This window comes from Arvicanthis niloticus, chromosome 15, assembly GCF_011762505.2.
Source record: "Arvicanthis niloticus isolate mArvNil1 chromosome 15, mArvNil1.pat.X, whole genome shotgun sequence".
Lineage (NCBI taxonomy): Eukaryota > Metazoa > Chordata > Mammalia > Rodentia > Muridae > Arvicanthis > Arvicanthis niloticus.
Genome location: NC_047672.1, coordinates 6,026,380 through 6,048,898, shown reverse-complemented (window position 1 = coordinate 6,048,898; position 22,519 = coordinate 6,026,380). Strand labels below are relative to the sequence as shown.

The window sequence follows — 22,519 nt, the reverse complement described above, 5'->3', positions numbered from 1 at the left end:
GGAAAAGATGAGGAGATGGAGAAGAGAGAAAAATGAAGAAAGAGGAGGTGGAAGGAGGATGGAGCAGAACCACATGGACTTGGAGAACTGCAAGTAGCAAAGAAACTCATAGCTGGGAAATAGTATAGTGTAGTGGTATATTGGCCCAATCTAGGCATGCAGCTTATAAATATTATAACTGAGTAGTGTGTTCTTTGCATGGAATTATTGGGGTTGGAGATATACTGCAACAGGGATACAGAAAGTAGCAGACAGAGGAAAATAGGGAAAGAGAGAATATGGAGGAGAAATAGAGGAATGGAGAGAGAGAGAAAGAGACAGACAGACAGACAGACAGAAATGGAGGGAGATGAAGAGATGGTGAGAGGGAAAGAAGGAAAAAGGGAGAGAGGAAGAGAAGAGGAGAGCTCTTCATGGGTTCCCAAGACCAAGTATCCTAATCCCTGATTCCAGAAGTTTACAGGCCTGGGATATGTCTCCTGCTGGTTACAGAAATCACCTAGTGTTAATGGATTTGTGTTATCTGTGTCTTTTAATTCAGTTGTAAATTTTTTATATGAAATTGTGTGTCCCTGATACATATTTGTTTAGGATGGCAATGGGATCTTGGTCAATAAATCCCTTGATTAGAATGAGATGCCCCTTTTTAAATCTGTTCAATTAGTTTTAGTTTAAGAACTGATTTGTCAGATGTCAGTGTGGTGACATCTGATTTCTTCCTGGTTCCATTGGAGTAATTTTACTATCATTTCACTATAAGGTAGGGCATAAGATAGGTTTCTTAGAAGAAGCATATGAATTGAAATTGGTTCTGGATCCATTCAGTCAGTCTTTGACTTTTAAGTGGATAATTGAGACCATTAATATTAAAGTGTTATTGATGTGTGTGTTAGTTATGGTTATCATGAGGTTGATTTTTGGTGTTGTGTTCTCAGTGGCACTTTGTGTCACATGGATTATGGCTTCATATTTTTCCACATCTCTCTGTTATGCTCATTTCTCTTTTCAGCCCAAAATAATGTTGCCTTTTGATTAGCTTGTTGAGTATAAAATTTGTTTTAGCTGTCTATGCTCTGGAAAATTGTTTTTTTCTTAATCATGGCAGTAGTTTTGCTCACTATATTATTTTAGTTTGGCTGTCATTTAGCACTCGAGATGTATTGCAGTAGGCTCTTCTAGCTATAAAAGTTTACCTTGAAAAATCAGCAGTTCCTGTTCCAACATTTTGCTGTAATTGGGAAAGTTACTTTTTATTCATATAATGGGTTTTCTTTATTTGTGCATTTCTCTTACAGCTTTCGATCCAGTTTTTAGTTCTGTACACTAAGTGTTTTATCTATACAATGTGTGGAAATTTTTTATTCTGCTTTTGTCTGGTCTGTGTTTTCCCTGTGCTTCTTGTGGGGTAAGGGTTTGTCTTTGGGCTGGTTTATTTTATGATTTTATTGGAGCGCCTGTGTTTGTGGTTGCCTTTGCCTTTGGATTATTTTCCCTCACCTGTGCCTATAACGTGAAGGTTTGACTTATGTCATGGTCTACCACACATACAAAACTTTCTAGGCATGTACTCTCACTGAACTACATCCCTGCCACACAGCACAGTTTCTCCTGATAATACAGTTACAGAACCTCACTTCTGTGTGCTGTGTAAGAAAGATTACTTTTCCTAAGTTTGGAGGAGATGACATTTTCCTAATTTTATCATAAGAACTGCTTATTGCTAGGAAGCCAATGAAGCCACTGTCAAGTAAGTATGGAAGAAGCAGGAAGAATTCCTTGGGGAATCTAAAATGTTTCCTACTTTTTAAACATGAGCTAATATTATCGTTACTTTGTTGTGCTCCCAAATAGTGGGATCAGTTAATCCACACAGGCACATATGCTCTGGAGAGAGTAGCTCACACATGGGAAACCTAGAGCTCACCTGTTTCCATATCATTGCTTTTGGGAAATTAGGGAAGTTCACTTTTTTATTTGATGGTACCACTTTATAACAATCTCAAGGTCAGAAGTGCCTTCTTTAGATGACATGATAACTATGCGACTTTAGAGAGATGAGCTGATGACATTTCTTCCTTATAACTACATCCGAAGGCCTCATTCTACAGGGATGTTTGTCAAAGGCCAAGCCTGGTAAGTGTTTCTTTTTCTCTTCATTATACTGAGAGCTGTAAGTAGGTGGTAGAAGGAAGCAGGATTTATCTGTAATAAATGATTAGAGAAGTCTCTGCTTAGAATATTACTTTTGAGCCATACTGTATACTAAACATTCAACAGATGCTTGTAGAAATGAAGTTATTGTTGTAACCATTTATAAAACAACATAGATTTCACGCAATGTGATCTGTTATATATATATTATTATTAATATATATTATATATTATATATTATATATTATATATTATATATTATATATTATATATTATATATATTATTATATTAATGTAATCTCTGTTATATATATTCACTAGAAAGGGGCTTTTGGAAAGAGGACAGGAGCCTAGCAGAATGAGAGGGGGGGACTAAAGGGTGAAGTTCATCAATGGGTATTATATTTTGAATGATCATGTCATGAAATCCATTATTTTTACAATGAGTGTGCATGTAAAAAGTTGTTCCAGATGCAATATTTTAGAGATCAAATCTGGCAGAGTAGTCTCCTGAGTGTGCACTCTACGAACTCCAATTGCTAACTGTGATAGTTTCCAATTCCTTTAACAAAACACTGAAATACCTTAGAGGGTGAAAACAAAGAACAAACATTTATTGGTGTGCAGGAGTACATTTATAGTATTAAGTTACATTTAAATTGTACTTTGTATTTTCTCATTTTATTTCTTTATCCAGATAACTGACTGTATGCTTTAAATGCAATGAAATTGAAGCTAGGAATATACAAGAAATATTAACTAATTTAGTGTTTATCAGTAATTTATAGTTTGATACATTTCATATACTTGGGAATAATTAGGAAAGTTTCAATTCAAGGCCTAAGAAATTAGAAGAAAATTTTCACTTTATATAATAATTTACTGAAAAACTGAGAAATTTATTTATTCTATTGCAAGTAAATATCAGTGTATTTCAGAAGTATCTGAAAATATCATATCACTTATCTATTAAATCCATGTAAAGTTAACCTTACAAACTGGTGTACTGTATAAGCTTCCATAGGTAATTGATAGTTTCATTGAAAATGAATTCAGTTTTAATATTTTAAGTTTTCTAAATTAAAATTTTTATCATTGCTACTACTCTGTTTTTTAGTAAAGTCTTCATTAGCAGTGAGAAAAAATATTTTTACAATTCTCAAACAGTATAAAATTATTTAACATCAAATCTCCCAAAGTTTCCTCTAATAATTATAAAATACAGTTGCTATTGTCCAATTGTATGGAACAAAATACTGCCAATTAATGTCATTATATCACTGGCCACATAGTATCAATAATAAAATAACCAAATAATACTTGAAAATACATTTGCAATCATCACAGAATTTTTTTTTTTAGTTTCTTTTCGGTAATTCATATTAAATGTCTACAGAGGTACACTAGGCAGGGCTGATGCATTTGATCAAGTCAATCAGAAATAGAGAACACATGCTCCATTTCCCTTACAGTTTATTTTATTTAACAAACATATTTCATATGTCTCAATTTTTTAATCAGTTGATATAAAGGTCTTCATGTTAGCAGGACTGGTCCACATTATATCATTGATCTATTCTTTGTTTCAGTATTCAATAATTTCACACATACACGTGCACACCTGCACACACACATGCAAACACACACACACACACACACACACAAATTCCCAGTGAATATTTTCATATCTTTTACAAAATTATGCCATGCAACTTGTAATGAAGATCTGAGTATGACTGTTTCTTCAGTGATGCCACTGCTTCTGTTGCTTCATTTCAAGGGTACTGGATCATAAGTGTGAAGTTGTAATATTCTCATCAGTGTGTGGAAGCTTACTGTTATACCTGCAGTGAACTCAATTTACAATTAACAATTTACCCATTTTGGTTATTTAAGAGTATCAGGTAATAGCTAAGAATTAATGCTGCAATAATAAATGATCAGTGTTTATTTCTGCTGTCATTATGTAGTCCATAAAGATTCATGCAACTAGCTTGGGTAGCTAAGCTCTTTATCTCCTGAAGACTTATTCTTGATGTTGACAGTGGACAGAACATCAGCCAACACCATGTATCTTGTCATCTGAAAGTCACATACACACTTTAGGTTCTCTCTGAGCAGTCACACAGGTTTCCAGTCATTACTCATTACTGATTTTGGTAGCATAAAATAAAATTGATACTTGTCATCTATTATGTTTGTGTGCCCCTTAGATTAATATATCTCCACAAAGCAGAAATGTCATCATAAATTCATAAACCAAAGCTGTTTCAAAATCAAATACTATGAGAATGAGGAGGTAACGTGATCTTTCTTTTAAAATATAGAGCTAAGTAGAAAGCACGTCTAGGTCTCTTATTTTATATCTCTTGAAAGACTTGTGTGCACACTGCTTTGTTTTTCATTCTGTATCAATTTAGTAGTGATAGCTTTTTTTACTCTTATGAATGTTTATGGACACACTTTGGGTTTTAGTACTTATAACTAAATATTACAATGTAACCTATTGTGAAGGCCCCCAGCACTGCAACTGTTTTTCAAATGAAACAAGTGAATTTTCTCAGTGGATGCATATGTTAACAATTCTGTAGTCATGGTAGCTATGGTCTTTCTGGTCCACTCTCAGCTTCAATGAATCTGAGGAAAAGATGCCACGTGATCAATTAGAAGATGTGTCATTTTCTGTATTGGATAAACATTTACAAAGCAATAGATGTGAAGAGAGTCTTTGAAGGACATATCTTTGGGAACAGAAGAAAAAGAACTTCAGATTACTACTTTTAACTTTTATTATCATCTTTTTAGATTACTCATATTACATGTACTATATTAATAAAATGTATACACAAAAGAAATACAAAATTATTATACATATATCTTTGGTGCATTTGCAATTTTAAAATTGGCATATGACTACTTTTCTTTTAATTGGGAGTGCAGAGCTGAAGTTAAATATTATTCTTGTGATTTATATAATTATTTAAGAATAATTTATTTTATTTTGTATATATCAATTTTTTGCTTGCTTGCATTTATGTGTACCACCAATATTCCATGTCACAGGAAATGGATTTTCCAAAACTAGAGTTATAAATGGTCATGAGCCTTCATGTTGTTGCTGACAATCTAACCGTCATCCTTTGCAAAAGTTAAAAGTGATCTTAACCACTATTCCATTTCTGAAGCCTTAATCTCAAAACATTTCTGTGAACAGAATATCAATGTGCAGATACTGCAAATGAATGTTTTTTTCATGTCATTTTTTATTGGATATTTTATTTACATTTCAGATGCCATCCCCTTTCCCAATTTCCCCTCCCTAGAAAACCCCTATCCCATACCCCCTTCTCCTTTATGCTTTTATAAAAAAATTTTTAATGTTACCAATGACTTTATAAATTTGGTAATGCTCAATATCAATCAGAAGTGTAACCTAATACCCAACCTAGATATATCAACTATCTTTGACTGGCGGGGACATGTGAACATCTGCCTCCATGTCTGGCCCCCCTCTCTCTTTCTCTCTCATCACCTATCTCCTCCTCTCCTTACTCCTCCTCCTCCTCTCCTTACTCCTCCTCTCCTTACTCCTCCCACCTTAGCTCCTCCTACATATCACCCTTCCTGTTAAAATAAAACTTTTCTCTCAAAATACAGTTAGAGCATAACTATACTAATTTACGTCAGTAAGGTACAAGATAGACCTAATACCCAGTCCATCATTTTGTTGACTAAGTAGAACCTCTGTCATCTCTCCTAAATAAAAGACTTAGTTCTGAACCTGGCTTTTTTTCCTTGGCTTTAGAATGAATGTCAGCTGAAAACCATCCTCTCAAACCTTTTCTCTCAAAGTAAATAGCAAGGATTGGCTATGAGACTATAAGTTTTCAACCCCATCAGAAATCCAGAATGACTGAGGTAACATAAATTATGTGAAGCACAAAGCATAGTTTCTAAACAGCCAATTTATAGAGACCGCTGAACACCTGGACAGTCCCTATACTACAGAACGTTGGAGCATTCAATCTTCAGCCTTCTGGCCCAGGATCATCTGACAGACCTAGTGATGCAGAATTATTAAGGGCTGATTACTCTGCCTTGGCAGATATAATCAGTTGACTATTCTGCAAGTGTGTCCTTTTCTGAACAGTGATTTGTCTGTAGATGGAAAGAGGCAATTCTTGCCTAGTGGCTGACTCATCACAATTGGAATAACTCCAAAGATGCTCAATTTCTTCTTAGAATCCAAAACAGGAAGCTGTCAGGAGCAGACAGGTCTCTAATCAAAATGAACATTAATACAGAAATGTTTGTCATGTCAATTCTGTGGATTTCTGATGTTTTGAAAACCAGCTATTTATGTAAGGCAATCTGGACTGTTGTCTGTTAACTCCTCTCAGCTATTTCTAAAGAAAATATAGAAAACACTCTAACAATAAACTCAAAGCCATGAATTTGCTATAGGCCCTTAACTCACAGGCTAACCATCTCAAATAAGTTTTAAAAAGTTAAAGAAGGACTGTGTCTAAGCCTTGTATTCCTAAATGTGTTATACAGGCACAATGTCTATAAGAGTAACAATATTCATCTCACTTTTATATTAATAAGAAGCTCATACCAATGAAAACCTTAAATTTGAAATAAAAGTCAATTTTGTACCATTTAAGAAATTATAACTTCATCTTAATAACAATTATACATATTTCTACCAGTAGGTTATGGCTATGCAATAAATCCTAGCTAATCCTCCCTGTTCCACCAAAACCACTACTTTTCCCTAGAAAGACAGCCCAATATTAACCACCTCAGTCTCCAAGCCCAGGGAATAGGGCCGTCGACTCTTCATTAACTTCTTCAAGCTGATTATGGGTATTGAGATATTAGAAGAGGGGTTGGGGGAAGAGTAAATTGATAAGCCTCTGACACTGTATCTTCACTGCATCCAGCTGGAATTCCAGGACATCAGAGGTTCGAGCACGTCTGCTCAGCGTGCCTGATGAGTAGATACACCATGGCTATATACAATTTTAGTATCAAGATAATTTTTTGTTTGAATTCTGGAATCTAGTCTTCTGGTGGCCTGCCTCTGTAATTTCTAATCCATATAATTCTGGAAGTTTCTATGAGGGTGTGCTCCCACCATCCTCACATTTTTGCCTTCCTGCTCTCAAATTTCCCAACATCAGGGAATCCAAACTTTTGGGCACCTAGGCCCTTCACTTCCACTGATGCCTAACCCCTTACCCCATTCCCCCCTTCAATTACTATAAGGGTGTGCTCCCACCATTCTCTCATTCCCACCTCCCTGCTCTTGCAATTCCCCAACACTAGGGAATCCAGACTTTCGGGTACCAAGGCTGTCCACTTCCACCGATGCCTGGCAAGGCCACCCTCAACTACCTATACAGGTGGAGCCATGAGTCCCCCCACCCCCTTTGTGTTCTCAGGCTGGAGATTTTAGAACGGCTACTCCAACTTGTTTCTTAGGACCATTTGCTTGAAAAATTGTTTCCCAGCCTTTTACTCTAAGGTAGTGTCTGTCTTTGCACTGAGGTGGGTTTCCTGTATGCAGCAAAATGCTGGGTCCTGTTTATGTATCCAGTCCATTAGCCTATGTCTTTTAATTGGGGAACTGAGTCTATTGATGTTAAGAGATATTAAGGAACAGTGATTGTTGTCTCCTGTTATTTTTGTTATTAGACGTGAAGTTATCTTTGTGTGGCTATCTTCTTTTGAATTTGTTGGAAGAGGGTTACTTTCTTGCTCTTTCCAGGGTATAATTTCCCTCCTTGTATTGGAGCTTTCCTGCTATTATCCTTTGTAATGTTGGGTTTGTAGAAAGATATTGTATAAATTTGGTTTTGTCATGGAATATCTTGATTTCTCCATCTATGGTAATTGAGAGTTTTGCTGGGTAAAGTAGCTTGGGCTGGCATTTGTGTTCTCTTAGGGTCTGTATGACATCTGTCCAGCATCTTCTAGCTTTTATAGTATCTGGTGAGAAGTCTGGTGTAATTCTGATAGGTCTGCCTTTATATGTTACTTGGCCTTTCTCCCTTACTGCATTTAATATTCTTTCTTTGTTTTGTGCACTTGGTGTTTTGATTATTATGTGACAGGAGGTATTTCTTTTCTGGTCTAGTCTATTTGGCGTTCTATAGGCTTCTTGTATGTTTATGGGCATCTCTTTCTTTAGATTAGGGAAGTTTTCTTCTATAATTTTGTTGAAGATATTTATTGGCCCTTTAAGTTGGGAATCTTCACTCTCATCTATACCTATTATCCTTAGGTTTGGTCTCCTCATTGTGTCCTAAATTTCCTGGATATTTTGTGTTAAGAACTGTTTGCATTTTGTATTTTCTTTGACAGTTGTGTTGATATTTTCTATGGTATCTTCTGCACCTGAGATTCTCTCTTCTATCTCTTGTATTCTGTTGGTGATGCTTGTGTCTGTGACTCCTGATTTCTTTCCTAGGTTTTCTATCTCCAGCATAGTCTCCCTTTGTGATTTCTTTATTGTTTCTACTTCCATTTTTATGTCCTGGATGGTTTTATTCAATTCCTTCACCTGTTTGGCTGTGTTCTCTTGTAATTCTTTAAGGGATTTTTATGTTTCCTCTTTAAGAGCTTCTACGTGTTTACCTGTGTTCTCCTCAAAATCTTTGAGAGTGTTATTTATATCCTTCTTAAAGTCCTCTATCATCATCATTAGAAGTGATTTTAAATCTGAATCTTGCTTTCCTGGTGATATGGGGAATTCAGGACTTTCTTATGTGGGAGAACTAGGTTCTAATGATGCCAAGTACCCTGGGTTGCTGATACTTATGTTCTTGCGCCTGCCTTTTGCCATCTGTATCTTCTTAGTGCTATCTGCCCTGTCCCTGACTGCAGCCTGTCTTTCCTATTATCTTGGTTGTATCAGAACCTTGTGGGGTGGGCATAACTACTGGGGTAAGCACTGGGGCCCAGAATCTGATCAGTGCTTAAGCGCAGACAGGATGCTACCCAGGTTAGAGCTCTGGGAGCCCCATTTCCTCTGGGTTCTTAGAGATTGGGGGCAGAGCTTCCACCCAAGATCTGCTCAGTGCTCTGGCCCAGACCAGAAGGAACCAGTGCTCCGGGCAGGGAGTGACTTCCTAGGTCCTTGTGAGTCCCAGTTACTCCCTGTTTGGGGTGAACGTTGCTGTCTGCTTACCTAAGATACTGTCTGGGTTAGAGTTCCTGGGAGCCTGGCTTCCTCTGGGTTCTGTGTGATTGGGAGCAGAGCTGCCACCCAAGATCTGCTCAGTTCCTGGGCCCAGACCAGAAGGAACCAGTCGCAAATGTATGTTAATGAGAGAATTAGACAATTGGCTCTGGCAATTGAGATAAATCCATTTCTTTACTATATTAAGCATTTTAGGACCAAAAGTCATATAAAAATAAAATGTGTGATTTATCATGTCATCTCCATGGAGACATTATAAAAGGTCTCTTCCACTAACTTCTGCATTATTTCTATATATACATGCATGCTTGTGTCTCTATATGTGGAATATAAAAGTGAACTTGAAAATTTAAACAGGCACTCTTTTTTCACAAGATTCTGGGTCAGTGTAGTCATTTTCTATTTCTTTATCACAAAGCTGATTTTAAAGTACTGAATTAAATCAATTCAATATTACGTTGATCCTGGTAACCAGAGCAAGTAACTTACATAATCATCAAAGGCAAGACTGTTGAGTGAAATTGTAAAAATTTCTGGGTCCTGGTGATATATGATAACACTTGCAACCTTGTTTTTGACTGTATGGGAAGGAATCTCATACAGGAATTCCCAAATAAAATTGTCATGTCATCATCCTCAGCAATACATGTTCATCATAATGTATGGGAAACAGTGTTTGTTTTAATGTCACAAGTTCTCTCTTCTTACAGACTCCTAGTTCCCCATCATCAGGTGTGATTATGTAACCTTTAGAAACTGTAGGAACCAGGAAAACAAAACCACACCATTGTCAGGATAGGGGTGAGTGTTAGAGCAATAGACAGCATAATAGCAGGACACAAATATCTGATCAAGGAAATGAGAAAGACACTGACTGCTACCTAGTAGGGAGGAGACAAGTACATACAGAAAAAGTGGAAAAGAAGGTAAAGAAAAATAGCAGGACACAATTTATCAAATAGAAAAATGTGAAAATGGATGGATTCTAAGGTAAAGTTGTGAGAGATAAACACAAAAAAAAGGGTAGTTAGGTAAAATAACAACATGGATGGCTAGAAAAAGCATAAGGAATCATATTATTAGTGATTTACTTTTCTCCCCCTACAAAAAGGAAAGAAGAGTAGTGTTTGTCTTGATAGCTGTGAGTAGTTCGTTAATCCTTAATTGGAGTTAACAAAAAGTTTTAATGTAATTGTAAGTGAATTGGAAACCATCTAGGACCATTTATAACTATAATACTTACATAATTTGGAAAGTATTCTACTGGTCTTCCAATATATCTGAGTCTTTAATTCTAGATTCTGAAGATTTAAAATTTCATAAAGACAAAAAACATTTTAGAAAGATTAATTGAGATAGACCTTTTGGTAATTAAAATAGTAAGATAACCATGAATTACTTCTGTTATTTCATTAGAATTATGAGTCAAAATACATATAAAACAGTAAAATTATGGAATATGAGACAGAATTGCCTGGCATTTTGGATTACTTTTGTCATTTTGTTCAGTTACATCGATATGATTAATATTCTCTATTCATCACTACTGTTTTAGGTATTAACTCTAAATTGAGACAATTGAAATCAATATTTGGATTTCTAAGACGTTAGACTAAGGTTCATGAGACACAGTGTTCATTCTGTACAGATATGACTGTGAAGGCATTTGTTATCTATAATATTCACACCCAGGAAACACATGGATGCTATATAGAAATGTAGGCTGTGTACATTCTAGAATATCAGAAGTTGAAGAGACAAGTTAATAAAAAATTAGTAGAGAAAATAGAATAATAATATAGACACACTGTCCAGTGAATCACATGTTTCATGAATACACTGTTTTTTTCCAGATATCCAGATGTGTAAAATACACAACTATGCTCTTAAGATGAATATACTCTCCACTTATGTCCTCATTAGAGAATGCCCTTTATATCCAAGCTGGACTTGCACTCCTACCAAATATGTTTCTCCTTTTTTTCTATACTTTCATAATTCTGGGAGACAGATTTAAGCCCACGGATCTGATCTCCTGTCAACTGACCTTCGTTCATATAGTGATGATCCTCACTGGAGGAGAAACTTTGCTTGCGGACATATTAGACTCACTAAAATTTGGGAATGACTTCAAATGTAAGACAACTTTTTACACAAACAGGGTGATGAGAGGTCTCTCTATCTGTATCACCTGCCTCCTGAGTGTGTTCCAGGCTGTCACAATCAGTCCCAGTACCTCATTGCTGGCAAAATTTAAAAATAAAGTAAAAAAAACACATCATCTATGCTTTTTTCTGTCTTTGGTCTTTCAATTTGTCATTCAGTAGTAGGTGGATCTTCTATGTTGCTGGTTTTACCAATGTGAGTGAGACCCACCAGATGAAGGTCACTAAATCCTGCTCACTCTCCCCAATGAACTACATCATCAGGGGATTTATTTTAACAGTGACAATGTCCAGAGATATATGTCTTGTAGGAGTCATGCTGACCACAAGTGCATACATGGTGATTATCTTGTGCAGACATCAGAGGCAATGCAAGCATCTTCATAGCATCAGCCACATGAAAGCTTCCCCTGAAAAAAGAGCCACTCAGACCATCTTGGTGCTAGTGGTTTTCTTTGTGGTCATGTACTGGGTGGACTTCATCATCTCATTCACCTCAATCCTGTTATGGATGTATGACCCAATCATCCTGACTATTCAGCAGTTTGTGATGTATGCCTATCCCACAATTGCTTCTTTGGTACAAATCAGTTCTGATAAGAGAATAATCAGCGTTTGGAAAAACTTGTACTCCAAGTGCCACTAGATTTTTTAAAATATGATTATTTCTCTCCTCTAATAATGAATCACTTATTTCTATTTATATGTACTAGTTTCATACCAGCATGTATGCATGTGTGCATTCCTGCTATTCACAGAGGTCAGGAGAGATCATAGGTTCACCTGGACCTGCAATTTTAAATGACTATAGGTGCTATGCTGATGTAGCCCCAGAAACTATGCTTTTTCTAGATTACAAATTCTTCTTAAGCTTCAATTGTTTAAGTAGAAAAGTGACATTCTTCATATGATTCAAATAAAGTTTGTGGAATTACATACATATATTCTTTTGACATTACTGATGCCAAGTCATATACACTTCTTACGTTCATTGTACAGCATACATTGCTCTTTCCACATGAATTCTCTTTTCTCTTTTTACTTTATTGTAAAAGAGTCCTTGATACTGAGGTTATTCAAAAGAAGCTCCTCTCTGATAGTTACTTTGTAAGAATTGTCATTGAAGCCATTTTAATCTACATTCATTAATAAAGTTTATTTATCTTTCTCCATGTTTTCACCAACATCTGCTGTCATCTGAGTTTTTAATCTTAGCCATTCTGACTGGTGTGAGGTGGAATCTCAGGCTTGTTTTGATTTTACATTTCCTTGATGACTAAAGATGCTTAACATTTCTTTAGGTGCTTCATGGCCACTTGAAATTTCTCGGTTAAAAATTCTTTGTGGAGCTCTGTACCCCATTTTTAATAGGGTTATTTGATTGTCTGGAGTCTAATTTCTTGAGTTCTTTGTAAATTTTGAATATTAGCCTGTTCAGGAACTTTTCCCCTGTGCCAACATGTTCAAGGTTCTTTCCCATTTTCTCTTCTATTAGTTTCAGTGTGTCCTGTTTTACATGGAGGTCATTGATCCACTTGGATTTGAGTTTTGTACAAGGAGATAAGAATGGATCAATTTGCATTTTCCTGCATGCTGACCTCCAGTTCAACCAGCACCACCACCTGTTGAAAATGCTGTTTTTCCCAACTGAATGGTTTTAGCTCCCTTTATAAAGATCAAGTTACTATAGGTATGTGGGTTCATTTCTGGGTCTTTGATTCAATTCCATTGATCTTCTTGCCTATCTCAGTACCAATATTATGCAGTTTTTATCACTACTCTGTAGTACAGCTTGAGGTCATGGATGGTGATTCCCCCCAGATGTTCTTTTATTGTTGAGAATATTTTTCACTATCCTGGTTTTTTTTTTTTTTATTCCAAATGAATTTGAGAATTGCTCTTACTATCTCTGTGAAGAATTGAGTAGGAATTTTGATGGAGATTGCATTAAATCTGTAGATTGCTCTTTGCAAGATGGCCGTTTTTACTATATTAATCCTGACAATCCATGAGCATGGGATGGAAGTAGAAAATATTATCCTTAGTGAGATAACCCAATCAAAAAAGAACACACGGGAGCTTCGCGTGGAGCGAACGCCCACCCGCCCTACGTGCTCGTTCGCCTCCGATCGCTGCGCGGGAGCCGGGAGTCCCCGCGGCGGGCGGCGGCGGCGGCGTTGGCGGCGGCGGCGTTGGCGGAAGGAGGCGGCGGTAGAGAGAAGCCCGCGGCTGCCGCGGGCATAGCGAAATGGCGGAGACCGTAGCGGACACCCGGCAGCTCATCACCAAGCCGCAGAACCTGAATGACGCCTACGGGCCGCCCAGCAACTTCCTCGAGAGAGATCGACGTGAGCAACCCGCAGACCGTGGGGGTCGGCCGCTTCACCACCTACGAGATCAGGGTCAAGACAAATCTTCCTATTTTCAAGCTGAAGGAAACTACTGTTAGAAGAAGATACAGTGACTTTGAGTGGCTTCGAAGCGAACTAGAGAGAGAGAGCAAGGTTGTGGTTCCCCGCTCCCTGGGAAAGCATTTTTGCGGCAGCTTCCTTTTAGAGGAGACGATGGAATATTTGATGACAATTTCATCGAGGAAAGGAAGCAAGGGCTGGAACAGTTCATAAACAAGGTCGCCGGTCATCCTCTGGCCCAGAATGAACGTTGTCTTCACATGTTTTTACAGGATGAAATTATAGATAAAAGCTATACTCCATCTAAAATAAGACATGCCTGAGTTTAGCAAGAAGAAGCAAAACCTGAGACCATCGGTGATTCACCCACACCAATGAAGAAGTTGTAACTAACTTAGCATGCTGCCCAGTCACTGGTATAACACGCCTGGGTATCCTAACACTTCCACGCTCCCTTCCATTCTCTTTGTTTTGGCAGTTGACAAGATGTTAATTTGCTTTAGTGAAAACTCCCTCGCTCCAGCCTTCTTTCTGAGTAGCTCTTCCCGCGGTGTCTGTGCGCGCACGGTAGCCTCCCAGCCCCTAGAACCTGCAGTGTCCTGACTAAAGCTGCCGACTTGCTCTCACTTACAGTTCCTGTGTCTGTTTGCTTCTTGAATCTGATTGACTAGAGTATTTCTCCCCCACCCCTTGATGTGTGATGTCACCACTTGGTCCTAATTTATGTGCAGGAGCACGACACCATTTGTCTCCAGTGCCACACATAGGAGGTGAACTTTGTGTGCAGAACGTGGTGTCTTCCTTCTGGCCTGTAATCCCCTTCACATGAAAGATTAATGAGGGAAATCTTTATATTCTGTATAAAAACAAAATCAAATTTATATACTAAAATCATTTGTCTAAAATTTAAGTTGTTTTCAAATAAAAGTTGAAATGCAAAAAAAAAAAAAAAAAAAAAAAAAAACACACATGGTATGCACTCATTAATAAGTGGATATTAGCCCAAAATCTCACAATACCCAAGACATAACTCACAGACCACATGAAACCCAAGAAAAAGAAAGACCAAAGTGTGAGTGCTTTGGCCCTTCTTAGATGGAGTAACAAAATACTCACAGGAGAAAATGAGACAATGTGTGGGGCAGAAACTGGAGGAGAGACCAGCCAGAGACCACCCCACCTGGAGATCCCTCCCAGCTGCAATCACCATATGCAAACACTGTTGTGGATGCCCGGAAGTGCATGCTGATAGGAGCCTAATATATCTGTCTCCTGAGAGACATTGCCAGAGCCTGACATATACATGTTCATAGGGTTTTTGCAGCATGGTGGCTGCCAGAGTGATTGGTGAGACATGCTGATGCCAGGACAAAGAATGATGCTGACCTGTGAGCTTGCTGAGTGCCCTGACAATGTGACTGGGAAGCAGTATTGGACATATGTTCCTGACCCATCACTGCTTACCTATACCCCTGATGGAACAAGCTACCTTACCTCAAGTTTTTAGACCTTGTGGAACAGAAAATCAAAAAGAGAAGTTATAATGACTCTTGTATTGTTGTTAATGTGACCAGTTATTCAGACTCAATCACTAGAAATCAATCCAATATTGGAAATAACAGTCTGCATTTGGAAGTCTGATTCTGGACAATTCCAGAGACATATATGAAAATTAGCTGCAGTTCTCTATGATGTTATGTTAGCAAGAGATAAAGTTGGGGTAGGATCTGGATTTTAAACGGTGTTAGCATGTAAGGTCCACCAGAAAGGGAGGAACTCCCTCCCTCTCAACCCTCGGGAATTCATGGCCACCCCAGTAATTCACAAGACACTGAACTTGATGCAACAGCAAGAGGTATATTTCGATCGATGCATTGAGGTTGCACTTCTAGCCTGTCCTACGCAGAGGCAAGCAATAAAGTACGACCCAGAATCGGAAAAGAGTAGAGTTTTTAAAAGGCAAAAGCACAACTCAGGGGAGATGAGGGGGGAATCATGATTAAGTATCTACAGAAAGTACCTGTCCAGTGTTCAGCTTCTGTGACAGGTTCAAGAAACAGTCCTGGAGAAATATCTTATATAAGCCTTTTTTCTTTTAAGAATCAAACCCTATTCAATTTATTCTGTAGTCAGTCCAGTTCCCGGAACCCAGAGTGCACAAACACGCTGACCTGAACTCCTAGCTCTGGACTCCTGGCTCCGAATCTTATCTAATTTGTCTTGTGGATAACTAATTTCCTGAGACCCAGACCACAGAACAAGCTGATCTGCACTTTTGTCATCATCTGTGGACGGTTTACAATTTTTTTACCTCTTTCAAGCACATGTGTTAAGGTTCTTTTTGTTGTCAAGTTAAAAATACTTTTCTTTCTTCTACAGTATTTACTGTAAGTTTCATTGATTGTACAACTTCTAATTATGTTTGTGTTTTGAAATCTGGCATGTCAGTTACAGAAGTCTATCAACCAGCTTTTGTTTTAGTGACCTGAGTATCACAGAACCTTGCTATTCTAAAAATAGCTCACAAGTACTGGAGGAAATGAGTCAGGCTTTAAGCAGAAGCAAGAGGGGAGTGGACTTGATTATTGCTGGTATAACAGCTTTAATTACATTAATTGCTAGCACCACTGCTTCTGCAATTCCTGTAACACAAGACAACTACTTTTGTTAATCATTTAGCAAAAAATTTTTTACTAGTGTGTTGAATATACAAGAGAATTTAGATAGGCATTGGGAAGAATAAATTGATGCTCTTTATCCTCTTCAAATTATTGGAAGGAGGTTCAGAATTTAAGGATTAGGAACCATCTAGAGTGTCATGACAAATACCGTTGGATTTGTGTTAGTTCTTAAATTTACAGTGGTAGTCATTATAATTCGAAGAAAGTTTAAAGACACTTGCAGTGTATTTGGCATAATTCTAACACCTCTCTGGATGCTTTAACATTACATAGTGATCTTATGAACTTCAAGAATGCTGCTCTGCTGAGCCTTGATACTATAGATATTACTGATAAAATCACCCATGGCCTGAGGTCAGAATTTCTATTTTGGTCAAGCTTCAAGAATGGCATATATAGTTTGATCATGCTAGCCCTTTTTGTCCTGGGAATACTTTTATTCCTGCCCATCATGTTAAAGCTTGTCTTTAAAAACATCAACATGTTGGCAGCCAAAGTACATGGCTTAAATCTGAAAATGGATCCCCAGACAGAGTTATTAAATTAACAGGCTGACAAGCCAAGGATGGTAAGATTCTGCACAGAGCCTTACCAACCTAAGACAGAAGTGCATTGCTTTTGATAATGCATATTCCATAAAAGGTAAGGAAAGGATTCTTGTCAGAACAACCTAAGCCAGGCTCAGTCTTGTTATTAAAATAAAAAAGGGAGTGAGGTGAAGAACCTTTGGGGCTGCTTGGCAAGAATCTGACATGGGCCAAGGACAAGGAAATGGGCAGATTGGCAGGAATATGACATTGGCCAAGGACAAGGAAGTAGGCTTCAGGCAGGTATCTGACATTAGACTAGAACAAAAAATAATTTCAGGTAGGAATCTAAATATTAGGCTAGAACACAGAAGCAATTTCAGACAGGAACTTCAATTTTAGGCTAGAACAAGGAAGTAGGTTTCAGACATGAAAATGACTTTGGGGTAGGACATGGAAGTTGGCTCAGATATTTTGGTCATCCTGATAAGCCCTTAGAAACAGTGATTATGGGAGTGTTCACGTAACTGGGTTTACTGCCTTGCTTGTTCTTTGACTATTTGTGTTTATTGTCTTGTGCTGGGCCAGCCCTGGCTTGGTGGGAGGTAACTCTTCTTTCTTCTCCTCTTGTGGGTTCTTCTTGAGGCAGTCAAGAGGGAAGAGCATCGGCTGGGGGGGTGGGGGGAGGGGGGAAGACCTTGGGTCTTCCGAGATTCAGAGTAAGACTTAGGTCTCACGGGATATTTAGGGTTGCTGTATAACAAAGTTTACTTATCAATGCTAGAAAAGTTTACTTATTATACTACTGTAGCTGGCCTGCCCTCTGGTATCCTCTGGCCAAAAACTTCAGTTTCTGGCACTTAGCATCTCAGCCCAAAACCAGCAAAGGATTAAGTAAATAGCCTTTGTACTCTCTCAGCAGAAACTACTGGGCCCTGACTTATGCCTGCTAGCCTGAGGTCACAGGAAGAAAAAGACACTTAGAGAAGTTATTATAGAGTTTATTACTAAGTGTACAAAGTTTCCTATGAAAGCTATCTAAGGGGGAAAGTGGAAAGGTACTGAGTGTGGGAAAGAAAAAAATTCTAATAAAGGAAAAGTTCTAAAGGAAAGGATTCTAGGCTGGGAAAAGGAAAGAAAGGGAAAAACAGCTCTTAAGGAACCACTATGACTACTGCTACTACTACTTTGTCTTTGTCTTCAGTACTTATACATCTTTCATAGTACATGATCACATGTTACAAAGTTCATCTCAAGTTCACACCAAAAATCAAATCATAAATTGGAATAAAAGTTTATAACAGAGAATGTTTACATGCATATTCATTAGGAGTAATTATCTGGCTAAACATTCATCACCTGTCTAGCTCCACAGGTTCACTGAAGGTTCAAAACTAAACTAAAAAATTAGTGAAGTTTTGTATACATAAACTCAGGCAATATTTTCTCTTCTGTCCTAGCACCTGTAATAAATCATTAGTTCCCTTTAGTTCCCTTTTAGTGACCTTTGGTTAATTGTTTTACAACCTCTTGAAATGTGCTCTGAGGAGAAGCAAGTCTGGTTACTAAGAACAATTAACTGATGACATTTGGAGACTGGCAGAGTTCTCATTGCAGTTTTGACTATCAGAAAGGGACCTAATAGCAGTCCCACTATAAAAGAGCTTAATAATCATTGATATAATTTCAGGAATTCTTATAGGATCATCATTATGACTTAAGAAGTCATCCATTTGTCTATATAGCATCACTACAAGACAGTACATCTTCATGGATCCGCTGAGATCTGCTCCAAAGGAGTGTGCTATTGCTTAGTGATTGTTACATATGTTTAATAATAATAGTAGAAAAGCATATTAATAGCAGGAATCTTTCCTAAAATGAGTCCCTCACAGCTTTGCTGAATGAGGGCTCACTTGTCACAGATTATATAATAATCCAAGGCAAGCCATTTCAGGATGCTCACCTGCTAATTATTAGCTTGTCCCATTATGGCTCCTGACAGTCTTGCTTATTCCTTGACTATTTGCATCTATTGAATTGCTAGGCCCTCAACCTAGAACTAATCTTAATACATGCATGTAATTAAAATGGTATAAAAGCAAAAAGAAGGAGGGGAATGGGAGGGGGTTCTAGGGAGGGGAAAGGGGGAAAGGGGGTGATATCTGAAATGTAAATAAATAAAATATCCAATAAAAATAATAATAAAAATAAAATTTATTTATAATCATGGCTTTAATTCTGCTTATTAATTCAATTGTCTCTGCATCAAAAGTTAATGTGAATTTATGTTTTCCATTTTTACCACAGTTATGTAATTAGTCTCATATGAAACTTTCTTATGTCTGTTTATTGCACTTCATTTCATCCACCTTTACTGAAATAATATTTGTAAATAAAAATTACTTATATACAGATATATATAGAATATGGTTTTTTGAATATGTACATGCTTATATGTATGTGTACAGACAAAGGAGATATGTTCCTATATGCTTTCTGGCTCACCTCACAACATAAGAATGTTCACTGTTATTAGCTGTCCCTTTCCACTTTCACTTTCTGAACCATCTTCCCTATTCCTGGTTGATATTCTCATTTTAGTTCCCCTCATCCATCCATAACTGTCTAGTATATTTTCCTTTTGTAGGGGGAGACATTCTTCCACATATACCCTTATGATATGACAAAGCTCTGTTGTTATGTGGATTAGGGCTTGCTTATTCATGACTTAATAACTAAAATCCACATATAAACAATCACATACTTTGTATATGTCTTTCTTGGTTGTTTTACCTCACTCAGAATTACTTTTTCTAGATTTACTCTTTTATCTGCAAATCCCATTATTTTAATAGCTGAGTATTGTCTTATTGTGTAAATGAATCTCATTTTTGTTACTCATTTGTCTATTGATGCATTCTGGAATGTTTCCAAATTCTGTATATTATGAATAAACAGTGTCTCTGTAGTAGAATACTGTTTAGGACTCTAGTATGATGTGTCCTTTGGGTATATGTCTAAAAGTTGTATAGCTGTGCTTAAAGTAGATCTGTTGCCAACTTCCTGGTGAACCAACACACTTATTTCCTTAATAGATATAGAAATATGTGCTCCTAACAGCAATGCATAAGTTTTCTCCTTACTCCAGATCCTTACCATCATGAAGAGTCATTGGTGTTATTCATCTTGGCCATTCTATCTGGTATAAGGTTATATCTCAAAGTAGCTTTAAATGCATTAAACTGATGAATAGGAATATTTAATAGTTCTTTGAGTTTCCTCTTTTAAAACCTCTCTGTTTTGGTATTTATTCCACTTTGAAAATGGTCATCTGTCTTTACTATCTCTCAATACTAATGGACTCAACTCACAGATAAAAAGACATAAGCTAACAGACTGCATATGCAAAAAAGATCCAGCATTTTGCTGCATACAAGAAACACGCTTCAATAACAAAGACAGACACTATCTCAGAGTAAAAGGACAGAACACAATCTTCCAAGCAAATGGTCCCAGGAAACCAGCTTGAGTTGCCATTCTAATATCTTATAAAATAAACTTTCAACCAAAAGTTATCAAGCATGATGAGAAAGGACACTTCATATTCAAAGGAAAAATCCACCAAGAAAAGGTTTCCGTTCTGAACATCTCTGCCTCAAATGCAAGGGCACCCACATTCATAAAAGAAACTTTACTAAAGCTCAAAACACACATTGGATCCCACACAATACCAGTAGGAGACGTCATCACCCCTCTCTCACCAATGGACAGGTCACTGAATAGAGACACAGTGAAACTAGTAGTGGTTATGAACCAAATGGACTTAACATATCTCTACAAAACATTTCGCCCTAAAACAATAAACCATCTTCTTAGCACCTCATGGTACCTTCTCCAAAATCAATCATATAAACAACCCTCAACTGATACAAGAAGTTTGAAGTAATCCCATGAATCCTATCAAATCACCATGGCCTAAGGGTGGTCTTCAATAACAGCAAAAACAACAGAAAGCGCACATACAATTGGAAACTAAACAACTCTCTACTCAATGATAACTTGGTCAGGAAAGAAATAAAGAATGAAATTAGAGATTTCCTGGAATTTAACGAAAATATTAACACATCATACCCAAATTTATGAGACACAATCAAAGTGATTTTGAGAAGAAAAATTTATAACACTAAGTGCCCAGGTTAAAAAAAAAAACTGGAGAGATCTTACACTAGCAAATTAACAGCACACCTGAGAGCTCTATAACAAAATGAAGCAAACACCCAAGAAGAGAAGACACAGGAAACAGTCAAACTCAGGGCCAAAATCAACCAAATAGAAACAAGAGAACAATACAATCAACAAAACCAAAAGCTGGTTCTTTGAAAGAATCAACAAGATAGATAGACCACTAGCCAAACCAATTAAAGGGCCCAGAGGCAGTATCCAAATTAACAAAATCAGAAATGAAAAGGGAGACATAACAGCAGAAATGGAGGAAATTAAAAAAATCATCAGGTCCTACTACAAAAGCCTATACTCAACAAAAACTAGAAAATCTAGATGAAATGGACGGTTTTCTAGACAGATATCACACACCAAAGTTAAATCAAGAGCAGATAAACTATCTAAACAGGCCCATATCCCATAAGAAAACAGAGGAAATCATTAAAAACCTACCAACAAATAAAAACTCAGGGCCAGATAGCTTTAGTGCAGAATTCTACCAGACCTTCAAAGAAGAACTGATACCAGTACTCAAACTATTGCATAAAATAGAAACAGAAGGAACACTACCTAATTCATTCCATGAACCCACAATTACTCTGATACCTAAACCACAAGGACCCAACCAAAAGATAACTTCAGTCCAATCTTGCTTATGAACATTGATGCAAAAATACTCAATAAAATTCTTATAAACCAAATCTAGGAACACATTAAAGCCATCATTCACCATGGTGAAGTAGGCTTCATCCCAGGGATGCAAGGTTGGTTCAATATATGAAAATCTGTTAATATTATCCAATATATAAACAAACTCAAAGAAAAAAATGACATGATCATCTCTTTAGATGCTGAAAAAGCATTTGACACAATACAATGCCCCTTCATATTAAAAGTATTAGAGAGATCAAGAATTCAAGGCCCATTTCCAAACAAAATAAAATCAATATACAGAAATCCACCAATATCAAATTAAAGGGAGAGATATTGAAGCAATGCCACTAAAATCAGGGACAAGACAAGAATACCCATTCATCCTCTATCTATTCAATATAGTACTCGAAGTGCTAGCTAGAACAATAAGACAACAAAAAGAGATCAAGGGGATACAAATTGGCAAAGAAGAAATAAAGGTATCATTAAATTGGGTTAG

At 37.1% G+C, this 22,519-nt stretch overlaps 2 pseudogenes; both read left to right on the top strand.

Annotated features, from left to right (window-relative positions):
• Window positions 1–11,268: 11,268 nt before the first annotated feature.
• LOC117720607 (vomeronasal type-1 receptor 100-like) lies at window positions 11,269–12,169 on the top strand (annotated as a pseudogene).
• Window positions 12,170–13,628: 1,459 nt separating this feature from the next.
• LOC117720608 (sorting nexin-3 pseudogene) lies at window positions 13,629–14,723 on the top strand (annotated as a pseudogene).
• The last annotated feature ends 7,796 nt before the right edge of the window (window positions 14,724–22,519 follow it).